We start from the raw sequence: 19,702 nt of genomic DNA, 5'->3' as shown, positions 1-19,702 counted from the left end.
CTCTAGTTCTTTTAATTGTGATGTTAGGGTGTCAATTTTAGATCTTTCCTGCTTTCTCTTGTGGGCATTTAGTGCTATAAATTTCCCTCTACACACTGCTTTAAATGTGTCCCAGAGATTCTGGTATGTTGTATCTTTGTTCTCATTGGTTTCAAAGAACATCTTTATTTCTGCCTTCATTCTGTTACGTACCCAGTAGTCATTCAGGAGCAGGTTGTTCAGTTTCCATGTAGTTGTGTGGTTTTGAGTGAGTTTCTTAATCCTAGTTCTAATTTGATTGCACTGTGGTCTGAGAGACAGTTTGTTGTGATTTCCATTCATTCACATTTGCCGAGGAGTGTTTTACTTCCAATTAAGTGACCAATTTTAGAACAAGTGTGATGTGGTGCTGAGAAGAATATATATTCTGTTGATTTGGGGTGCAGAGTTCTATAGATGTCTATTAGGTCTGCTTGGTCCAGAGCTAAGTTCAAGTCCTGAATATCCTTGTTAATTTTCTGTCTCATTGATCTAATGTTGACAGTGGGGTGTTAAAGTCTCCCACTATTATTGTGTGGGAGTCTAAGTCTCTTTGTAGGTCTCTAAGGACTTGCTTTATGAATATGGGTGCTCCTGTATTGGGTGTTTATATATTTAGGATAGTTTGCTCTTCTTGTTGCATAGATCCCTTTACCATTATGTAATTGCCTTCTTTGTCTCTTTGATCTTTGTTGGTTTAAAGTCTGTTTTATCACAGATTAGGATTGCAACTCCTGCTTTTTTTTTTGCTTTCCATTTGCTTGGTAAATGAGCCTATATGTAAATGAGCCTATATGTGTGTCTTTGCGTGTAAGATGGGTCTCCTGAATACAGCACACCGATGGGTCGTGACTCTTTATCCAGTTTGCCAGTCTGTATCTTTTCACTGGGGCATTTAGCCCATTCACATTTAAGGTTAATATTGTTATGTGTAAATTTGATCCTGTCATTATGATACTAGCTGCTTATTTTGTCTGTTAGTTGATGCAGTTTCTTCATAGTGTCAATGGTTTCTACAATTTGGTGTGTTTTTGTAGTGGCTGTTATCAGTTGTTCCTTTCCATGTTTAGTGCTTCTTTCAGGAGCTCTTGTAAGGTAGGCCTGGTGGTGACAAAAATCTCTCAGCATTTGCTTGTCTATAAAGGATTTTATTTCTCCTTCACTTCTGAAGCTTAGTTTGGCTGGATATGAAATTCTGGGTTGAAAATTCTTTTCTTTAAGAATGTTGAATATTGGCTCCCACTGTCTTCTGGCTTGTAGGGTTTCTTCAGAGAGATCCACTGTTAGCCTGACAGGCTTCCCTTTGTGGGTAATCTGACTTTTCTTTCTGGCTGCCCTTAACATTTTTTCATTTCAACCTTGGTGAATTTGGTGATTATGTGTCTTGGGGTTGCTTTCCTTGAGGAATATCTTTGTAGTGTTCTGCATATTTCCTGAATTTGAATGTTTGCCTGCCTTCCTAGGTTGGGGACATTCTCCTCAGTGTTTTCCAATTTCGTTCCATTCTCCCTGTCACGTTCAGCTACACCAATAAAATGTAGATTTGGTCTTTTCACATAGTCCCATATTTCTTGGAGGTTTTGTTAGTTCCTTTTTTCTCTAATCTTGTCTTCTTGCTTTATTTCATTAACTTGATCTTCAATCTCTGATATCCTTTCTTCTACTTGATTTGGCTATTGATACTTGTGTATGCTTCATGAAGTCCACGTGTTGTGTTTTTCAGCTCCATCAGGTCATTTATGTTCTTCTCTAAACTGGTTATTCTAGTTAGCAATTTGTCTAATCTTTTTTCAAGGTTCTTAGCTTCCTTGCACTGGGTTAGAACATGCTCCTTTAGCTCAGGGGAGTTTGTTATTACCCACCTTCTGAAGCCTACTTCTGTCAGTTTATCAAACTCATTCTCCATCCAGTTTTGTTCCCTTGCTGCCCAGGAGTTGTGATCCTTTGGCAGAGAAGAGGCATTCTGGTTTCTCCCCATCTTTGTGGATTTATCTACCTTTGGTCTTTGATGTTGGTGACCTTCAGATGGGGTCTTTGAGTGGATGTGCTATTCCTTTCTGTTTGTTAGTTTTCCTTCTAATAATCAGTCCCCTCTGCTGCAGGTCTGCTGGAGTTTCCTGGAGGTCCACTCCAGATTCTGTTTGCCTGGGTATCCCCAGCAGAGGCTGCAGAACAGCAAAGATTGCTGCCTGTTCTTTCCTCTGGAAGCTTCATCCCAGAGGGGCACCTGCCAGATGCCAGCCACAGCTTTCCTGTAGGAGGTGTCTGTCAGCCCCTACCCGGAGGTGGCTCCCTGTCAGGTACCCAACTTGAGGAGGCGTTGTAACCCTTAGCACAGCTCGAATGCTGTGCCGGGAGGTCCACTGCTCTCTTCAGAGCCATCAGGCAGGGAGGTTTAAGTTTGCTGAAGCTGTACCCACAGCTGTCCCTTCCTGCAGGTGTTCTGTCCTCGGGAGATGGGGGTTTTATCTATAAGTTGCCTGGGGCTACTGCCTTTTTTTTCAAAGATGCCCTACCCAGAGAGGAGAAATCTGGCAGTCTGGCCACAGCAGCCTTGCTGAGCTGCAGTGGATTCTGCCCAGTTTGAACTCCCCTCACCCACCCTCCCCGCACGCCCGGTGGCTTTGTTTACACTGTTGGGGTAAAACCGCCTACTCAAGCCTTAGCAATGGCAGATACCCCTCCCTCCACCAAGCTCGACTGTCCCAGGTTGATCTCAGGCTGCTGCTATGCTGGCAGTGAGAATTTCAAGCCAGTGGATCTTAGTTTGCTGGCTCCACAGGGGTAGGACCTGCCTAGCCAGACCATTTGGCTCCCTGGCTTCAGCACCCCCTTCCAGGGGAGTGAATGGTTCTGCCCTCATTTGTCCAGACGCCACTGGGGTATGAACAAAAAACAGCTTTTACAGCTAGTTCCGTGTCTGCCCAGATGGCCTCCCAGTTTTGTGCTTGACATCCAGGGCCCTGGTGGGGTAGGCACCGGAGGGGGTCTCCTCATCTGTCAGTTGCAAACACCATGGGAAAAGTACAGTATCTGGGCTGGAGTACATGGTTCCTGATGCTCAATGCCCCCACCCTGCTTTGGCTCACCCTATGTGGGCTGCACCCAGTGTCTAACCAATCCCAATGAGATGAACTGGGGTACCTCAGTTGGAAATGCAGAAATCACCTGCCTTCTGCAGCGATCTCACTGGGAGCTGTTCCTATTTGGCCATCTTGCCTGCTGAGATCTTATCTTCCTTTTATAGATGCATTGTCTGAAGTAAATTGTAGCACCTGCACACCACATCAAGTTGGCTGACTTCAAAGTCTTTACCTCTTACCAATGTTTCTCCACCAGAGAGATGTGCCCTCTTTTAAGGCAACAACATTTTGCATGGATCCCCTTAAATAGTTTTAAGACATCTGAAAACATAAAACTAGTTATTAATTTATTATACTTACCCCCTTAAATAGTCATAGCACCTGAATCTGTCAGGATAGGCGGTAATAACAAAAGTCCCTCTTAGTGGTTGCAAACATTGATTGTTTCTCTGAGTAGAAGGGAGCTCATCTGATCCAGCAGCCACCAATACTGCACCAGTCAAGTCCTGGCAAGAGACAAAGAGGACACCTAAACTGAAGTCTCTGAGGAGCACTTTATCTGTTATTTATTTGTACTATTTACAAGGCAAAGGAGGGGTTAGGGAAAGCAGTAAGTTACAGTTTACTACCAGAGGGCTAGAAATGCTTAGCCGGCCTTACCCTGAAGACACAAGGTGGGGAAGCAGTTACCAGCACCTGGAGAGTGACTGGCAGAGAGGTGCAGCCAACCCAGACTGACCTGGCACCCGGAGCCAAGGGACTTATTCCTACTCTTTGGACCCCATTCACCTCCTGCCCTGCAGTCTCCTGCCAGAACACTCCAGTGGCCAAATCCAACTGGAAGTTAGAATGGAAGGGAGACCATGGACCCAGTTTCTACAGACCTGCTTCCAGAGAAGGCACAGAGGAGTTGGGACACACCTGGAGCAGCACACAGGGAGATACAGGGAGATACTTACTGCAATCTCAAACGTTGTGAGAGGCAAAGGCGGCGCTGGAGACACTCACACTGCAGCTAAATACTGTGGAGCGTCACTTCGCGCTCATAACTCACTGGCCAGAACTAATCATGTGTCCTGCTCAACAGAAGGGGGCCCCACCATGCCATTTTACCACATGTCCAGAAAGAGAAGAACGGGCTATCTGTGGCAGCCACAAACCCAAAACAAATTTACAGATTAAATACAAAGAAGATGACAGAATCCAAACAATTCAAATTAACAATATAACAACTCAATATTACAGTCAGTATTGCTTTGCTAAAACTCAGTCAACCACCCAGGACATGAGCACATCCAACAGGTCCTCTGAGTTTGGCTTGCCCCTGCTTCCACGTGCCTTGTGACAATTCAATTCTCCCACGAACACACCAGCATCCATGAAGTCATTTGGTTTTCACTTGGCAGGAGTGTGCCATTTACATTTCAATTTCCCCTCTGTTCTTTTCTATCTAGACTGCGTCAATTATTGTAGCGCTAATTGTTACAGACATGACCACAATGCCAAGGCAAATGGTGACAATGAAATCAGCGGCTGGTTTTAAGGTAGTTATCTATATGGTCCGGAAAAATGCTTATATCAATTTTTTTGGATTGCCATTGAATCGAAAACAAAGTTCGGCAATTCTCATGGAGAAGCCAGAGATCTCTTAGAAATAGCTTCTACTAGTCCTTTCTTTTTCCTCCTCCTCACCCCAGCACAGGGAAAGCGGAGGTGGTAATACCCTAGTGCACCTGGAAGGTGCAGCTCTTGCTCCTTCCACCCTCATTCCTCTGCTTTCTCACCTTCTCCTCTTTGCAGTGTGTCAATGCTTTCCTTAACTCACGTCCTTACCCATCAGCCCTGACGCCTGGGATACTCTCTTCATTCTCTTCAGCCCCAACTATTTTAAGTAATCCCTGAGTCACACATCTGAACATGTTTCTGCCATATAACGACAAGCTGAGGTTTCCTGAGAACATTTTCTTACTCACTACAACTCTCTGCTGATATCACCCTCTCACATCTACGTGACCAGAGCAGTCCAGGTCTCCAAGCCCTGTATAGTACGTACCTACCTTAGAGACCTCTGGATAGGCCTCAAGTGATATCCACATTCTAAAATGGAATGCAACATTTTATGTGTAGGTATTCAAGTACATCTTGTTTGTGGGAGGAGAGGTTGTCCAGAATTTTGTCAGATTCTCAAAGAGGTCTGGGACATAATGAATGCTGATGTTTTCTTCTGTTTCACACTGTTCATTTAAAACTTCATGATACTCATTTCCATTTTGCAGAAAACTTCTCTGTACTTCTGTTAAAACAAAATAATGTATGTAAGATCCTCCATTTATATATGTCAATATATATATATATTTGAATGCAGACACTATGCCAAACATTGTCTGTGGTCTACCTATAGCCAAGTGTCTCTCGTCTTTCCTGGAAGAGCCTGATTTTGAATGGATATTCATTGTCCAGTGCATCAGATATGTTGGTTTCCTCCTTCTTCCAGTGGTTAATCATGATTTAACTAAGCTATTATTGCACAACAAATTATCACAAACTTAGTAGCCTAAAATAACACATGTGTGATGTCACAATTTCTATCAGTCAGGAGCCTAGCCATGGCTTACCTGGGCCATCACAAGGCTGGACTCAAGAGTCAGCCTGGCTGTGTTCTCCTCTGGGAGCTTGACTGGAGAAGAATCTGCTTCCAAGCTTACTTATTTTCTCGGGGTTGTGGAATATAGGGTGATTGTGGAATATAGGTTTTTTTTTCCTTGCTGGCTGTTGGCTTGAGGCTGCCCACTTAAAGAAAACCTTTCCACCTGGCTTAATTCATCAAGCCAGCAAGCAGAAATCCCAGGGAGACAGAGCCTTATATAAAGTGACATAATGTAATCACAAACGTGATATTCTAACAAAACATACTCAATGATGTTTTCACTCACACACCTTTGCTATCTTCCATTGGTTGGAAAAAGTCTCGTATTTCACTCACATTCAAGGCAGAAGGGATTATACAAGGGCATGGATACCAGAAGGCAGGGAATATTGGGGGCCACCTTAGGGTTTGTGCATAGCATAAACCAGTCTGATGATTTTCATTTTCTTGACAGTGACTCACACATCACCAATGAGAACTAAGAGGATGTCTTACATTTCCTTCCATCCACAGGGCAGGTGCAGAGGATCCAGCATGTTATTCTGAAACCCCAGAAGATGCTGAAGCTGCTAAATAGGAGGAGCCTGGATCCCTGAATGTCTTCATGGAGCAGAACATTCTCCTCACTCCAGTCTACTTGAACCAGAATATGACCTGAGCAAGAAATAAGCCTTAATTGTATTTGACCATTAGAATTTTGGTGATATTTGTTATGGCTGTAAGTCCATGTTGATTAATACAAAGGGATTCTGTAAAGGCTCTTCTCTCTATTGAAAAAGGCTCTTCTCTCTATTGAAAAAAGTTGCCCAAGGAGTGAAGGGAGAGATATTTTCTGTAATTAAGATTGTCATATTCACATAGTATATAGAACAACTACAGCACCTTGCAGTCATATGGGGTTCAACAGAAAGAGGAAACATTTCCTGCTGTTGAATTAACCAAACTGGAGTTGTTATAGTAAAATTTCCTCAATCTTTCAGCCACATTTAGTTCAGTAATCTATTATTTCTGGTTAAAAGCATACCATTTGATACACAATCCAAACCGAATTCTTAATAACCTGTATCCACCATATCTTACCACATCCCGAATCATCTAATACTCAACCACCTAGTTTCTATGATCCACTTACATCAAACATATTCATGTTTGGAAAATTGAGCCAGCGTCTACTGCCTTATCAGCTGATGTATAACAATTTACTTTCTCTGTGCTCTATAATAATGCAAATCTGCTTGGAAAGATAACACATTAAGGGGTTATCAGACCCTAACACCTTGATATAGATGAGTTTATCAGATCCTCTGTTTAACCACTTTCAAATACTTGGCCAGTTCTCTACATTTCATGAAGAGTTAGCATAACCAGTCCAGGAGATATTATATTCAGGATGTGGTCAGTTGTGGAAAAGATAGCTCTGAGGATCTCTTTCCAGGGAAAAGACATGTGGATTGCTCCAAAGATCCTCTTTCTCAGGAAAATGCACATACTACAGAAAGGCTACAGAAAATAAAAGCACTCCCTTATGAACATATTCACAGTCTATTTTGTTGGAATTACAGGCCAATCCTCTTCAGACAGTTGAGTCCAGAGAGGACTGGGAGACTGCCTGACCCCACGAGGTGCTTGACAAAGTCAGATCCCAGGGCCTGTTGGAAGTGACAAACTAAGGCAGAGGTGGCTGGTGGGCTGTTAAAACCAAAGGGGGCGAATGCTCACGGACGAGTTAAGAGGCTCCTAACACTGGGGAGCACATACAGAGGGAGGGGTGTCCTTCTGTTACACAACCTGAATTACTGGAGAAGGGCCTACTGGCGTTCCCCTCAATACAATGCACCTCCACTTCTGAGAGAGGGGAAGGGGGAAAGAGAGATAGATAGAGAAAGAGAGCACTATCTCCCTCCCTTCTCTCTTTCCCTTCCTCTTATCTCTCTGTGGATCTCTTTCAAGTACTCCTAGAAGAATCTGGAGTTAAAATGAGCCTGCATCTGAATTTTACTCCTGGCTCTGCAACCGATAAGCTATGTAATCAAGTCCCTTCCTTGCTTCTTTCTTTCTCACACACACACACTCTCTCATCAAATGCTTGTGGGTTCTTACTCTGACAAGTCAGGCATTGTGCTAGTTACAGGAGATCATCTGAAAAGAAAATAGCTCCTACTTATAAAATGATGATAGACCAGGTGATCTCACAGGTATATATTGATGACTAGTTTCTTCTTGCTAGCTCTGCTTATGCACCTCCCTCCTTCAAATCAGCATCCTCACCTGCTTTCCCAAAGCCCTTTTGCTATTCCTTCTCCCTCTGAAGTACCCTTTTTGACCTAATATCAAAAGGCATCACACCCCTTTCCCTCCCCCACGCCACCCATCCGCTTCCCCAGCATCAGCACCAGGCTGCCCTGAATGCTGTGCTTTCACTCCTTCCATCAGCATGCAGTTACTAATCCCTTAATGTGACCGGAGCAGAAGCCTAAATAACTGCTCCATAATCCCCTAGTATTTGAGCATCCAAAATAACATTTGCATTTTCATTAAGGTCTTAAATGCTCTGGTGGCTTTCTTTTTAAAAATTAGTAACTTAAGTGTTTATTTTTTAAAAATTCAAACATAGGTATAGATATGTTTATGTAGGACTGCATAAAGTTTTATACTTTTACAGAATTACATAAATGTGATTACACTGTACATAGCTTCTTACTTTCTTTCTTTCCTTTGTATCTTCTTCCTCTCTCCAACCTCCTCCATACTAATAATTCTCAGCCACAAATCCTCCACAAAACCATGGAACCCATGTCAGCCTTTTATGTATCCTTCCATATTTTTCTCTATTTGTCTAGACTCACACCAGCGTCTAATGATATATGTGAAAGGATGTTCTTGGAGTATGTTGTTAGTGGCAAAGAATGATTGAATGAATTCTGGTACAACAATATATTTCAGTTAGGCTAGGCTGCGTGTTGATATGGAATAACTCCAAAAGCTCAATAATTTAAAACAATAACAATGGATTGATTGCTCATACTATATGTCCAAGTCAAGCCAGTAAAGGACTCTGTTCCCGGGGTCATTCAGGGACCCAGGCTGATGGAACAACCATTACCTTAAATATTTCCAGTTGCTGTGCCACAGGGAAATGAGTTCTGGAGGGCCTCGAACCAGATGATTAAATGCTTCAATGCAGAAGTCATAATTCCTTGGCTACGACTAGTCACATGGCCCCATTCAGCCAAAGATGAGCCAGGATGTACAATTCTATGTGCCTGGAAAAGAAGACAATAAAAGTATTGGTGAATAGCACTAACAACCACCACACACCCCGCACTGTATCTTTATCTATTAATAAAGAGGAAAGAATAATAACATGTCAAGCAACTTAGAGGAATTCTACCAGGAATTGTTGAATGAGAAAATACAGATACAGCTAAATGAGTACGGAATTGCATTTTTTGAAACAATGGCTCAAAAATCTCTACATATGGATTTGCAAGTCTTTATAGGAATATATATATATATATATATGCTATAGATATATATGCTTACCTAGTTATTATCATACATTCTTACATCATAATTACCCTGGGGCCCTTGTTAAATGTTACAATTCCTGGGCCCCAACCCCGACCTAGTGAATCCAGTCTGGTCTGTGCATTAGTGAGAGAGCCAGGGCCTCACACCCAAGGCTGAGTCCTTTATTCTACTACATGTAGCTCTCACCATAGTGATCCACTGATTCCTAACAACTTCCTAAAGAAAAATATTGATTCATTGATTTATCCATTTGTCCATCCTTTTATCTACCAAATATTTATGGAGACTCGACTATCTGCAGGGACATTGCTGGATGCTAGGGATGCAGTAGGGGACAAAGCAAACTTGGTCCTGTTTTGATCTTACAGTCTAGGGTAGGAAAAATGTTTAAAAAGAGGACACCACATTAATTCACATGTACGTATAAATTGTGATAAGGCCTAGGTAGGAAGAGAGTGTCATGGACAAATATAGTCGAGGGACAACTTTTAAATTGGGGAGCTAATGATGATGACTCGCAGTAAAGGCTAAGTAGAGAACTACTGGGGTGGAGACCCTATAGGCAAGGGACACAGAGCTGAGCGTAGAGCAGTATAGGCAGTGGGGCTACCTGTGGGGAGGGCCACAGAAGGGAATAACGGCAGGCCAGTGTGCCTAGAAGACAATGACCTTGGAAACGGTGAGAGATGGCACCAGACCATGCAGGGCCCTGTAGAATGCCATGAGGAGTCTGGGCTTTAAGTGCAGTGGGAACTGTAATGGTTAGAAGCAAGCAGGACAGAAAGACTTGATATATGTTGTCTTTTTACAACAACTTTAGTGAGTTATAGCTTATATACAATAAAATGCCCTCACTTTAAATGTTCATTTTGATGAGTACTTAATACAAATATATGTTCAGATATATGTATACATGGATACACTCACACAAATGTATATGTCTTTATAGTCACCACTACAATCAAGATACATAAAATATCAGGGCTGGGTTACAGTGGCTCATGTCTGTAATCCTAACACTTTGGGAGGTCGAGGTGGGAGGATTGCCTGATCCTAGGAGTTTGAGGCCAGCCTGAGCAATACAGTGAGACCTTGTCTCTATGAAAATAAAATAAATTGTAAATAAGTGTAAGATATTTTTATCATATCAAAATGTTTTCTTGTGCCTTTACACAATCAGTTTCTACTCCTGGCTCTAGACAACCCTGATCTATGTGCTGTGACTTTATTTTTAAGTTCCAGGGTATATCTGCAGGTTTGTCACACAGGTAAAAGTGTGCCACAGTGGTTTGCTGCACTTATCAACACATCACCTAGGTATTAAGCCCAGCATACGTTAGCTGTTTTTTTCTAATGCTCTCCCTTCCCTCACCCTGCCCCCCAACAGACCTCAGTGTATGTTTTTCCCCTCCCTGTGTCCATGTGTTCTCATTGTTCAGCTCCCACTTATAAGTGAGAACATGTGGTGTTTGGTTTTCTGTTCCTGTGTTTAGTTTGCTGAGGATAATGGCTTCCAGCTCCATCCACATCCCTGCAAAGAATATGATCTCATTCCTTTTCATGGCTGCATAGTATTCCATGTGTATGTGTGCCACATAGTGGGAGAAAATTTTTGCAATCTATCTATCAGACAAAGGTCTAATATCCAGAGTCTATAAGAGTTAAACAAATTTATAAGAAAAAAACAAACAGTCCCATCAAAAAGCAGGCAAAGGACATGAACAGACACTTCTCAAAAGAAGACATTCATGCAGCCAACAAACATGAAAAAAAAACTCAACATCACTGATCATTAGAGAAATGCAAATCAAAACCACAATGAGATACCATCTCACACCAGACATAATGGCTATTACTAAAAAGTCAAGAAGCAACAGATGCTGGTGAGGTTGCAGAGAAATAAGAACGCTTTTACACTATTGGTGGGAATGTAAATTAGTTCAACCATTGTGGAAGACAGTATGGCAATTCCTCAAACATCTAAACCAGAAATCACATTTGATCCAGCAATCCCATTCCTGGGTATATACCCAAAGAAAGAAATCATTCCATTACAAAGATACATGCACATGTATGTTCATTGCAGCATTATTTACAATTGCTGTAACAGTTGATCAGTCTTTTCTAGAGACTGATATGAACAGAATCTTATGATGTGTACTGTTTTATGCCTGGCTTATTTCACACAGCAGAATGTGGTGTGAATAATCCATATTGCTGAATGCATCATGAGCTCATCTTTTTAAACTGCTAGTATGACATTACAAACCTATATTTGTAATTTAAAAAGATGATTCGTGACATGGCTGTATTTAAGTCAAGCTGTGAAGCTCCAGCTTACAGGGTTTTTATTCATTCACCTGTTGACTGACATGTGTTTGAAGCTATTATGACACAGCAGTTTGGAGCTACTGTGTGTTTTGTACTCCCTGTGTAAGTCTTTGTGGGGACATTTGTTTTCCTTTTACTTTGCTAAATACTTCAGTGTCCAGTTGGCATCTCATATGGTAAATTTATGTTTAACCTTGTTAGAAACTACCAAACTGTTTTCAAAAGTAGTTGTGCCATTTTACATTCATAGCAGCATCATTTGTGTGATTATTGCTCCAGATACTAAGTAATACTAAGGATTATTAGTCTTTATAACTATTCCAGGGAGTGTGTAATAATATCCAGTTTTAATTGACACTTCTTCTGATGAACTAATGATGCTGAGCATTTTTTCATGGGCTTATTTGGCATGTCTATATTCTCTTTTGGAAGGTGTCTGTGAACTCTTAAGTTGTAAGAGTTCTTTACGTATTTCAGATGTAAGTTCTTTATCAGATATACCTATTATAAATATTTTCGTCTGATCTGTGGCTTGTCTTTTCCTAATGGTAGTTTTCAAAGAGTAGAAGTTCTAAATTTGGATAAAGTTCAATTTATCACTGTTTTTTGTGAATGGTTTAAGCTTTTTGTGTCCTAAGAAATATCTGCCTAACTCAAGATTGTGAAGGTTTTCTCCTACGGCTTTTTCTAAAAGTCTACAGTTGGCTTTCATATTTAGGTTTAAATTCACTTCAAGTCACATTTTCAGTATGGTGAGGATAAAGTAAGGATAAAGGTTCATGGTTTTTTTTTTTTTTTCTTTTCTTTTCTGTATGGACTTTTAGTTGTTCCAGAACAGTTTGTTGAAAAGATTTTCCTTTCATTCATCAAACTGCCTTGCCTCCTCTTTTGAGAATAAATTAGACATACATGTATGGGTCTATTTCTTGACTCTCTATTCTGCCTCATTGATATATAAGTCCACCCTATGCCAGCGCTATGCAGTCGTGAGTAAAATAGCTCTTCAGTAGGTCTTAAAATCAGCGAGGGTGGGTACTCCAACCCAGTTCTTTTTCAAAATCATTTGGGCTATTTTAGATGTTTTGCATTGCTATACACATTTTAGTACCAGCTTGTCAAATTCTATTTTTAAAAAAATTCTGCTTGAATTTTGATTGTGATTGTGATTGTGTGGAATCCATAGATGAATTTGAGAGAGTTTACATCCTAGGTATATTGCTCTTTCAGTCTTGGAATGATACGTAGTTGCTCTTGATGGTTTTAAAGAGGTTGCCCCTTCTGCCCATCGTTATGGCCCATGGTACCTCAAACAACAGGAATGGCTTATGTCTCGGAGGTTCAGAGGAGTCCGTGGTTATTGATTCTGCAGTACTCCTGGGCACATCACACACAAAAGAGTCCTCCTCTCCCAGATAGCATAGTGGAACTTGCCCATCCGGACCACTTTGCTTCTTACTCTAAACGCCAGCCTTACCTTTAAGGGAAAGTGAAATTATGAGTCTGAGACCTGGGCAGCAGTCGTGGAAGGACAAATTTAGATGAGGCCCAATGGCAGGATCTTCCAGAGTGTACCAACAAGTGCAGTGTGCATAACAGCAGAACAACTGGGGCTGCCCTGTCAGGAAACTGCGTGCACATCCAGGCTCCGCACTTCCCAGGCAGAGTGGTCTTCCACAACCCCGAGCCTGTTTCCTTATCTTTCCAAAGGAAATGAACATCTTAGCCAAGCGTGTTGGTGCATGCCTGTAATCCCAGCTACTAGGGAGGCTGAGGCGGGAGGGACAGCTTGAACCCGGGAGGCAGAGGCTACAGTGAGCTGAGATCATGCCACTGCACTCTAGCCTGGGTGACAGAGCGAGATCCTGTCTCAAAAAAATAAAAAGGAAATAAACATCTTTGGCTTTCAGCCACCACGGGGAATAAATAAGCTGGCAGAGGTAAGGAGGAAGCTGAGACTTGGGGAAAGTTAGGTGCAGAAAGCAAAGGCGGGAACAGGAGACAGACCCCCTCCTCTCAGCCAGAAACACCAAGGACAGCATCGACAGCCTGGACTAGAACCACACAGAAAGGAATGGGTGAGGCAGTGACAACTGCCCTCCCTCCTGAGCTCCTGGCTCCGTGTGCTTCCTCCGCACTTTTCTTCTGCCCATTTGCTATGGAAGAACCCCATCCTGGGCCTCACTGGGGGCGACGCTGCACAGAGTGCGGAAAGACAGGGACAATGCCCGTCGCCAACTCAGATTTCAGCCAGGTCTTCCCAGCTGCCAGTGTCCTCTCCCACCGACCACCCTCCTCAGTGCCCAGGGACTCAGCATGAGCCAGCTGTACGCGGCCAAACCCATCTTGGAACGTCCATGAACTTTTCCTTATCATGTCCCCAGCTAGGCTTATGTATGCATGTTTCTTCCACATGAAGAAAGGAGAGTTCCTTCTCTTTGTCTTCAAACTGGGCTGGCTTTGTGCAGAACTGTAGGATATGGTGCTGGGTGTGAGGCCCCTCTCTCAGGCTGCGATAGAGAGGCTAGGTTTCCACCTGGTTGTAATGGGGAATTTCCCACAAGCCTGGAGTCAGGGTAACTCGTGATTCTTGCATGGGGATGAGACTCAGCCTACTGTCTGGGAAGGGCTGGCCGAGTTAGACCTGGGAGATTTGGGGTGGCAACCAGGCAGGACACATTCACTTTACTTTAAGGATTTTTCTCTCCCATACAAGGGGCCCACCTAGGATTCCTTCCCCCTCCAGGACTCCTCCAGATGAAGATTCCATGGACCAGACATTTATTTTTCATAGCCCGTTGTAGGAATGACACCAAGTGGATGAGGCCACACAGGAAAACCACCTGATGACGATGGGAGGGGTGCTGGAGGAGAATGAGCAGTTCATTTAGGTCTACTCCCCAGAACCAGGACAGTGACCCAGATTAGACTTGCCTGAAGTCCCCTTGGGGAGAAAAAAGCAAACAAGTTCTTGGTATCAGCCCTCAGGAGTTCTATTCTCTGTCCCCAGCCCCTTATCCTCTTTCCTCTCTCTTCCTTGGGCCTCTTCTGGAGCAAGCTTCAGGCCACTGAGCAGGCTAAGGAGTTCTGTGGTGAGCTTTGGTGTCTGCCTCCCTCAGGCTGGGTTTCAGAGGAGCCTCCAGCTCAGTCCCATCCTCTTCCTTTTAGTGCTGCCTTCTCTTTCTCCTCTTTCGCCCCCTTTTTCCAATCAAGGAACTCTCGGATCTGAACAACCTCCCTTAAAGAAAACACAGCGATTCCATGCATTACTTTTCTCAGGAGCACGTGCACATCAGAAGAGGAGCCCAGGGTCTCCTGGGCTTAAACCAGATTCAGGATGCACTGCTGCAGAGATGCTGGCATCCACGGGCAGACATTCCTCCCTGGAGTCCCCTTGGGTGATGCCGGGTGGCTTTTCTCCTGGACATGTCAAGTGTTGCTAGCTCTGCATGACACAGAGCTCAAGGGGTCAAGAAGGACAGCACAACACATGTGCCGCCATGTGCACAGCTCAGGCCCTGCCCTGTCCTCTCTACATGGGGTTCCACCATGCACCAGGTCTCCCTCCTGTAGTGAAGCAGCCCCATCCCTTACACGGAGGCTGGGAGACACTTCTGGCCACTGGGACACATGCCCTCTCTCCTGAGGCCAGGAGACTCAGAAGTCGGATTCTACAGTTGTTTGCCCTCCTCCCAAAGGCTGTTCAAAGTGCTTAATTAACAAATCTTGGGTATCAGGAAGTTATTTACTTGGCTTCCTCAGAAACTGTTCTCTAAGGAGCTCAAAGCACTGCTAATAGATTTTTTTTGTTCTTTCCATCCATCAAACAGCCTCCTCTCCTTCCAAACTATGCTTCATCCTGAACCCTTAGGGATCTGATTTTCATTTGAAGAACTCAGGAGAGACCTTCTAGCTTTGCTATAAGCATCTCTACCCAGTGCTACTATGCCCCACCCCCTCAAAGTTCCTGGCTCCACTTTAATGAAAGAATGATGGGGAAAGAGCAGCATCTGCAGACCCAGGTTTGCAGGAGAATCAGGTCCTCTCTGCTCTGGGAAATACTGCTCAGCTGCCCACACCATTTGCATTGCTTTTACTTTGGCCACTCCTCCCACTGCCCTGCTGAGAAGTAATCACAGCACCTGTGAACCCGCAGCAATCAAGAACAGAACTCACCTGCTGGTCTCTGGCTCCTCTGGGACCACAATCAGCACTTGGGGACCATGGGGTGCTATAAATTAGTCAGCCTCCCTTGTACCACTGTCTCAGCTACTGCTGGACTCTGCTGCCTGCCTGCCCTTTGTTCCTCTAAACCACATGTCTGCTGTCCTTGCAAGATCCTCTGGGCCTCCAGTGGCTTGACTGGACTCCTAGTTTGTCTCCTCTTGGGTCTATCTGCTCCCACTGAGGCCTCCAAATTCAGGAATCCTCCCTCCACACTGCACTTCGGGCGAACTCTAGGGTGTGCTCATAATCAGAGGCACCACCTGGCAGAGGCAAGAGGTGAACACTAATCTGCATGGCACAGAGATAAACGTTGTGATAATCATTATTATTGGTAACATTTATTGGCACATGCATTGTGCCAGGGAATTTATATTCATCATTGCATAGAATCCTCTAAACCACCCTCTGATGTAGATGCTACTAGGAAGTGGCCATTCAACCTAAACACACCAGTATTATTTTATCATGGACTGTAATGTACTATCTATAAATGGCTCATTATGTATTCACCTGTGTTTTCAGACATAGAGTCACCCTGCATTATGATGCCAATTTCACAGATGAAGAGACTAAGACTTACAGGCATCACTGTAATCAGAGAGCTCAGATTCCAAATAAGGTCTAACTCCAAAAGCTGTGCCCTCACCCTTGTGGTATGTGAATACACTACGTGGGTGCCAGCCCCAGTGATCTCTCCATTCCTGAAGGCTGCCCCACTGTGCATCCAGAGAGACTCAGACAACCCCGTCCATCACGTAACTCAGGGAGAGAGTTCCATGGGGTGTGGGAGTTTTAGAACTAGAGGATGTCAGAATTTGAAAGAACCTTAGGGCTGCATGCAGTGATTCTGAACTGTTTCTGAGCTACTTAAGAATAATGAATGCTATATGCACACATACGCTGTGGCCTATAATTTGGGGGTTCTTGGACCCGAAGAAGCCTAGCCTTGGACCAAAGTGCCTTGGCTGGCACTCCCCTCCCCCTTTCTGCTTTTCTCCATGCATGTACACATCCTGGGTCTGGCTTCTTCAAGCCGTTCAGGTTAGATTAGGGCAAGCTAATGATGCCTTTCTGGCCCAAATCCCTTCTTGTGAAAAATGGAATCAGGCCAGGGAAGGAAAGTTCTTTGCCCAGCGTCACACAGTTAGTGGGACTGGCAGAGCAGGCCTAGAGCCAGGGTGGATCATTTAGGCCAGGAAGTGTCCTGGGTGCCAAGGATCAGTGCCTGGCCCACCCAGGGAGAGCAGCTGCCCCTGGGGGCCCTAGGTCAACCACTTCAAGGGAGGACCAAAGCCTCAGTGTGCAGCCACTAAGCTCACTCAGGGTCTTCTCACTGCCTCCCTTGCTGCCTCCTCTCCTGCCAGCCCACTCTCAACCAGCTTTGAGGGCTTCAAATTGGAGCTCCTGCTCCAGGAGAGAGCTGGAAAAGAGCTCAGGGAGGCCTTTAGGGAAGAATGAGACAGTCTTGCAGGAGAGACACTGAGCCCCCCAGTCCTGGGAGCCCACTTTCTCTATGTAAAGATCACCCTAGCTTCCCAGAGCTGAGGCTGGTCATCTGGGAAGCCATATCCTTCTACTCTGGGAAGCCTTGCCTAACCCAGGGACAAGGGGCCAACTGCAGCTTGAATGTCAAACCTCTGGTAGTACTCATTCCTCTGGTTATTCAGTGGTTTCCTAGAATCCCTTACATCTTCAGCACTGGCTCAATGATCTGTGCACAGTGGGTACTCAGCAGACACTTCTACATCTTGCATGGACTCTAAGATGCGGATCAGGAAGGCTTTCAGTACTGCTGGGCACCCATCACCCATCCGACCACCCCACTCCTCCCTCCTCCTCTCTGCGTCTGCTGGAAGGTGGTGGCGACACCAGCTAAGGGGGTAATGGGCTCATTATTGTGTCACTAGGAGCCACTGATGTCGGTCATAAATATTAACAGCCCTGATTATGAAGTCCCCTCACTGTGGCTGCTTCAGTCCAAGTTTACACAGTAAACAGTGCAGTTTGTTTATTTGATCAAGGGAGCATTCTTCAGACGAGCTAATAGCTCTGCTTCCCCATCCCCTGCTTCTCTGTTAGCTCAGCAGGCATAGCTCTGCAGGCAAGGGAGTCTGCTGCTGTGCGAGGCCAGCATCGGCTCTGTGTCAACCAGAGGCCGGGCCCTTAGGGACAGCAGGCCAGGGCCTCCTGCCCTGAGAGCTATGGGGCAGCTCTCCTGGGAAGCAGCAGCCTCCACAGGTACTCCGGGGCAGCCAATTATCAGCACTTATCCGCTCTCGGTAGCTGAATCATTTCTAAAGTATGAGCCAACATGGACACTGGGTCCTCTCGCTGGTTTAACGGTGAGTAGTGGAGAGAGAGGAGTTAAACACTAATGATATTTCAGCTTCTTGCTTTATTTTTTTCCAAAGCTGACCTCAGAGACTCTTCCATTCCACATCACCCCAGGATATCAAGAGAGCACTCCTCACTGTGAAGAGTGCACCCGCACAGGGGCAGGCTGAGTCCTGCCAGGAGCCCAGCGAGGGCTTGGCCAAAAAGTATAGATGGGGGCTCAGTTTCCAGATTTCCCCAGACTGATACTTGGGCAGAGCTGGCTGTGGACAGGAGGGAAATCAGATGCGCAGCTGCAGGGCAACTGCAGTGTCTTTGGAAAATTAAAAGTTGAGATGTGCAATGTCAGCCATGAGGTAGGCAACAGGAAAAATGTGGGATGGGGTGGGGCAGTTCCACAGAGGCCTGGCTAGAGGAAGAAAGAGACACAGGAGCAGCCAAAACTACCCCACTACCCAGAAGGGTGGGTTTTGCCTGCTTTTTTTTTTTTTTTTTTTTTCTGAGACAGTGTCTTACTCTGTCATTTAGGCTGGAGTGCAGTGGCACGATCTCAGCTCACTGCAACTTCTAACTCCCAGGTTTAAGCAATTCTTCTGCCTCAGTCTCCCAAGTAGCTGAGATTACAGGTACACACCACCACGCCTGGCTGATTTTTGTATTTTTAGTAGAGACAGAGTTTCATCATGTTGCCCAGGTTGGTCTAGAACTCCTGACCTCAAATGATCTGCGCATCTTGGCCTTCCAAAGTGCTGAGATTACAGGCAGGAACCACTACGCCCAGCCTGCCTGCTTCCTTTGACTCCAAGGTAATTTTTTTTCTTGCTGCTTCTTCTCTCAGTTCCTTTTTTCCCCAGCCTTCCCAACAGGAGCTGCTGTGTGTGTGTGTGTAGTTGGGGGAAGAGTCTGGAATGAGTCTGGTTGTTACTTTCTTAATAGTATATCGGGGTGCACTCTGGGCACCCACTGACAGACAATCCATGGCTTTGTCCTACCATGCTGCCTCTGCCTCAGCGGTCTTGCCCAGCACCTCAGTGTCTCACTGACATTGACCAGTCCTACTTGGACCCCGGCTGACTTGCTTGGGGCCTGGTCACCATGCCTGGGTCCTATTCATATGGCTAGAATCCTGCTCTCAGATAACTCCTATGCTCCAAACACACCTCCATCAACCTGCTATCTAGTGTCACCAGCTGACTCATCCTCCTCCCTGTGTCACTTGGATCCTGACAGCTACCTGGACTACTTCTGAATCCAACAGGGGTCCCAGATGCCATGCGCTGGCCTGCCTGGCACCTGCTCAGGAGACCAGGGCAGGTTTCCCTAGGGTTGGTTCTAATTTTTTTCCCCATCCTCCATCTCCTGCTCGGCCTGCCTCCCACCTGAGCTGGTCTCATCTGCTGCACTTTTCTCCCTTGCCTTGTCAGAGATGAGGAAGGGCTCTATTGGACAGGCCCACATGTGGAGCCTGTATCTGGCTGCAAAATGCAAACCTGTGCTGATCAGAGAGCTCATGGCACTGCACAGCAGGGGGCAA

General features: G+C 44.8%; 2 long non-coding RNA genes across 8 annotated transcripts in view; one reads left to right on the top strand and one right to left on the bottom strand.

Moving 5' to 3' along the window:
- Window positions 1-6,434, top strand: part of LOC108532610 (uncharacterized) — a 110,684-nt gene extending 104,250 nt beyond the window's left edge. The window contains exon 2 of the long non-coding RNA XR_001886498.1: window positions 6,262-6,434. This is a non-coding gene — a long non-coding RNA (uncharacterized LOC108532610). The remainder of the gene's footprint in view (window positions 1-6,261) is intronic.
- The window catches only part of LOC108532609 (uncharacterized), a 32,680-nt gene extending 15,013 nt beyond the window's left edge, over window positions 1-17,667 (bottom strand). For 3 of the 7 annotated variants that reach the window (XR_001886494.1, XR_001886493.1, XR_001886491.1), the window contains exons 1-7: window positions 17,470-17,667; window positions 15,784-16,122; window positions 12,915-13,084; window positions 8,852-9,011; window positions 6,244-6,402; window positions 5,159-5,394; window positions 3,462-3,607 (exon numbers count right to left, since the gene is read on the bottom strand). This is a non-coding gene — a long non-coding RNA (uncharacterized LOC108532609). Of the gene's footprint in view, window positions 1-3,461; window positions 3,608-5,154; window positions 5,395-6,243; window positions 6,403-8,851; window positions 9,012-12,914; window positions 13,085-15,783; window positions 16,123-17,469 lie in introns of all 7 variants that reach the window. The other 4 variants (XR_001886492.1, XR_001886497.1, XR_001886495.1 and 1 more) reach the window with 4 other exon arrangements.
- Between the last annotated feature and the right edge of the window lie 2,035 nt (window positions 17,668-19,702).

This window comes from Rhinopithecus bieti, unplaced genomic scaffold, assembly GCF_001698545.2.
Source record: "Rhinopithecus bieti isolate Rb0 unplaced genomic scaffold, ASM169854v2 scaffold_9383, whole genome shotgun sequence".
NCBI lineage: Eukaryota > Metazoa > Chordata > Mammalia > Primates > Cercopithecidae > Rhinopithecus > Rhinopithecus bieti.
Note: the sequence above shows the minus strand (reverse complement) of the source record. Positions and strands in the feature narration are given on the sequence as shown.